Raw genomic sequence first — 4,900 nt, 5'->3', positions numbered from 1 at the left:
TGGGGTCTACATGATTTCTGAGTAGATTTAAAAAAACACTTTAATGGGAAATTGTAAAATTCATTGAAAGCCCACAAAGATTTACTATTACATGATTACAAGGTCGTGATCTATTATCAATAACAGTTTACCTTGTAGAGAAATTTATGCAGATTTCTTACTGGATCTATGTGTTGAGTTGCGACAATGCAAGTGAAATGCTATATACCAGGAGAGCTCATTTGTGACTTAGAGTCCACTGTTATTCAGACTCTGACTGAAGCTATATTTACCATAAATCAATTCATGTGTTCAAACAGTTTAGACGCAGGGAACGGATCCTCATTTATGGAATAGTTGGAGTGTTGGGCTGTCCAGATTAATAGAAATGACTAAAAAGTGTAATGACAAGAATTATGGTGTCTTAGACTTATGGTTTGCTTTGTTAATAAAACATAGGCAATATTCTATCTGTATGTTGCTGTGCCTCTTGCATCACTCCATAACCATTTCCGAGCAGCTCTCACCATCTTTTAGTCCTAGAAGTTGATTCCATTCTCTCCTTCTTTCCTGGACAATTCGTGTCTCATGAATCAGCAACCATGAAGTCATCTGAGAGATTATTTGAAAGAAGATTCTCCTCTTCAACCCCAGATGACAGAAGTAGGATTGGCTTGCTAATAAGATTTGTAGTTGATTGAAGCAAACATTAACGTTTGGAAGACAGTTGCCACTTTACATGCTGCCATGACCTTTCCCTCTTCATGTTCCCTTATTAATCTGGAGCTCATCCCTGCGACACAGCTGTGTGCACTTGGTAGCATTAACATGTCAGCTAAAGTCTGGTAGATTAAAAATGTCTGTGAACTAATGAATTAATTACACCTGGATTCTACTGCTACTAATCATAACGAAGAAGAATTCCCCACATTCCCTTAATCCAGGGGATCCTATTAACCAATGTGTTGGTTCTAGAAAAATGATTTGTGACTCCTTTCCCTCAAAGCATTGTCCCAGTGGAGGATGACTTTCTCTCTCAGCTCTGAGGGACTGTCCTTTCTCAGCTCTGAGGGACTGTCCTTTCTCTCTCAGCTCAGGGAGGGTCCTTTCCCCTGGGATCCTTGGAGATTTTCTTGCATCAGAATCTTTTCTCATCTCTGCTTCTCCACTTACTTAATCTTTTTAATATCTCAAAATATATTGACTCAAAAAACCCTTTACACTAGTTGTGCCTCATTAACATAACAAAGATAACCCATTCCCAAATGAGATTATAATCACAGTCATAGAGGTTAGAATTTGCATATTTTGGGGAAACTCAATTCATGATAATTACCCTTCCAATTAAAATGAAAGTTACTCAGAAAATTTATCAAAATAGAAATAAAATTTCATATGAATTGTAATTTAGACTCTGATTATTATTCAGGGTTTTCTAGAAAAAATTTAATTAACATAGGAGTTTGATTTGCATATTGAACAAATTTATTTATTAAAATGAAAGTTATAAGCATTGAATCGATTTATATTGGACAAATATTCTGTTTAGTTATGTGAATTCTATTCCTAAGATAAGCAGTTTTATCGTCCTCTCAGACTGCATTAATACATAAAGTAATAATATTAAACAACTAAAAGAATAGATGGGCCTGATTCTTAACCCTACTGACTTGTTCTCTACATATCCAGGTACTTTGGTTTTGTTCCTTTTTTCCCCATTTAAATCTTGTTTTCTTAAGTCAAAGTAAACTTGATTTACTCAATGTATTTTTGCTGAAGCCAACATACCTAACCTTAGACCTGTTGATATTTACAATTTTGTTTTGCATGTTTGGAAAAACTGACCACTTGTTGGCTCAAATGACTACTAGTTAAATTGCCTACTGACTAAAGGTTGGTTGTTTGAGTTCACCTAGTGACATTTTGGAAGAAAGACTTGGCTAACTAATTCCAAAAAACAGTCATTGGAAAATACCTGTGGAGAGCAGTTCTAATTAGTCAGATTCATTGTGTATTTTGAAAACCACGAGAACAGGAATTGTATTAAAAGCAACTAAATTCATCTGTGGTTTGTAAAAAAAAATTTTTTTTAATTTGAAATATACTGAGATCAAAATTTCTTAGGACAGTAGTACTCGACCGCATAGTACTCGACATAATCGATTTCAACGCGAAATGACAAGAAAATTTTGCAGCGGAGCTCGAACAAAACATTAGAATCCGACCCGATGCACATGATTTTTGTAATTAAAAGCAGTTCGTGTTTCAGTCACTCGACGTTACTTGGCATTGTTAGTTTGCGTTGTTTAAACCTTTTGAGGCTGTATTCTAAGTGTTTTGCTATAATTTTCTTAGGTTTTGTGGCTTTTTGTACTGTTTTTAGATAAAAAATATGGGTCCTAAGAAAGAGTTTTTTTGAAAAGAATCATCATGATAAGGAGCTGGCTAACCATGTTATTAATATTGTTGATGATAAATTAGTAAACCCTTTTAGAAAACAGTTAAGGAAACGCCAACAGCAGACCACATTAGACAGATTATTTTGTTTTGTTTTGTTTTCAGAGAAAGCCAGCCAGGTCCTAGTGAAAAAAGGCAAAGAAGGGAAACAACTGAGAAGCAGTGACCAGTTGATTTCATGGAAGGGGATTCCCCTTCCAAACAATGACTCTCTCTCCATGCCGCTTCTCCACATCCACATCCATGTCCACAGATCCAGATCCTCGTCAGTCTCCAGGTATGGGCCATACATTAGTTGCTAAACACTTTTTTAATGTTGTGTTTCTTATTTAAATTATATTAGTTAACTCTGAGCTTATTTACTTTGAGATTTCTGTGTAATGTTTTCTATAAAAAAGTAAGGTTAGGGTAAAAACTTGGTGGTCGAGAATGGATTAATCCATTTTTCTTATGGGAAAAAATAGAATCAGACTCAACTGCATCATATCTCAATGCTCCTTCTAGAACAGATTAGCATCGAGGTCCAGGGTTCTACTGTATGATCATATGTACCCTTTATTGCTATTCTGAACCAACCTCAAACTCACATTATAGATTTGATGTGAAAAATAGTAATATCATTAGGGATGGCAAATGAGTGTGTGAAAGGAAATGAGAAATGCTTTTTCCTCTAAATATATATATTTTTTCTTATAAGGTTCTATTTTGTTGAAGTTTTCTGCTAAATCCACCTCCAATCTCAGATTAGATAATATAATTTCTCCCTTGGGTGGATGACTGTCAGTAGTTGTACACTCAGATGCCTTCAGAAACATGTGGCTCTCTAGATGAAGAGCATGAATGTGACCTATGTGACGTGACTCATGAGGATGAGGATATACCAGTTACTTATACATTCCGCAAAGTAGAGTTCATTCAATGAAGAAGCAGTGTACCACTCAGGGGTCATTTGTATTGAAATAAAGTTGCCTAATAGCACAATTGATGCTCTATCATTATCAGTTTTTCAGGGAAACAGAGCCAGAAAGTTAACCAGAAGTCAATTCTTATGTAAAAAGAATATTTTGTTAATTCTCTAGTGACAGAGCTTCATCAAAAGTAACCACGCAAGTATTAAAAAGTAATTGCAGCAGTTGTAGAAGCTTTTATTTGTAAGGGCTGCAAACCTTGCCATATAGTCGTCTGACTGAGAAACTGCAGAGGAGATCGGAGAGTTCTTGATGACTACCACTAAAAGCCAGCATCAAGAGACAGACAAAGCAAGCAGAAAACTGAAGGAAAAAATAAAAGAGTAGGTGTCGAGGGATGTGGAGAGAAACGTGACTTCCAACCACATTGATTAGATGTATCTATTAATCTCCTAGTGAGAGGAGTTTGCTTTGTGATTAAAGAACACTACTCCTGAGTTGCAGGTAATAAAACTAATGTTCTTTGTAACTAAGTAAATGGTCAGGTATGTAACATTTTTATGGAGTATTCAAATAAATGGAGGCAGTAACCTCTTATGAGCCCTGAAATTGCTTGTCCCTGTCATGTTTAACTATGTGATCTTGGGGAACTTACTTAACCACTTATGCCTAGGTGTTTAATCTATAACATGAAGATAAGAAATGTACCTTAGTATCAGGGCTCTATGACTATAAATGAATTATAGAAATAAATAACAAATGAAAGTAATTATTAGTATATTGTTAGGAAAACTTACAAAAAACAAACCATCAAATTGATGTCCAGTTATAATAATCCTATGAGCCTAAGAAGCCTCGCATCTCTAGTGATCGGAACAATTGCACGGCTTATTTGGCGGTGGCAGCAAATCTCCTTGAGGTGAGCTTAAACTAAAGCCACGCTCCCTGCAATCAAGTGCATTCAGACTCCTGGCAAGCCCATAGGAGAGAGCAGCACTGCCATTTGGGACTTCAAAGCTAGAGATCTTTGTAAAGAGCACAAAGCCTCTTCTCTCTCCTGCTGAGGGGCTAATGGGTTAAAGCAAGCGCCTGATTTTGTGGTTAGCAACCTAACAATTAATCCACTATTCCATCAGAGCACCTTAGTGCGAACTTAACTGATTCGTAATACTGTTTGTTTTCACTGATAATGTTTATAATTAATGAACTCCATCTGGGAAGTTAAAACCAGGTGAAGTGAATGAAGTGATTCCAAATGATTATAATGATTTTCTAGGTCAGTAGTATACAAACTTAGCTGCACATGTGAATCAATTAGGAAATGTTTACAACAACAACAACAACAACAACAACAAAAAATCCAGTCCTACTCTACATTTTCCCAAATGATATGAGGGGACTTCAAAAACTTTATGCCAATGTGGAATTAAAAGAAAACAGAATTTTTCCATGAAATTTGAGAAACCTCCTCATATCTCTGAGAATGATTGTTTTAGAGACTGCTAGATATTAACCCCTGATACTAGTAGGTACTGCTAGTTAAGGTCATCAGTTAG

This window comes from Echinops telfairi, unplaced genomic scaffold, assembly GCF_000313985.2.
Source record: "Echinops telfairi isolate 266 unplaced genomic scaffold, ASM31398v2 ScPeMD7_18;HRSCAF=68, whole genome shotgun sequence".
Classification (NCBI taxonomy): Eukaryota; Metazoa; Chordata; class Mammalia; order Afrosoricida; family Tenrecidae; genus Echinops; species Echinops telfairi.
This window is presented reverse-complemented; position numbering follows the sequence as displayed.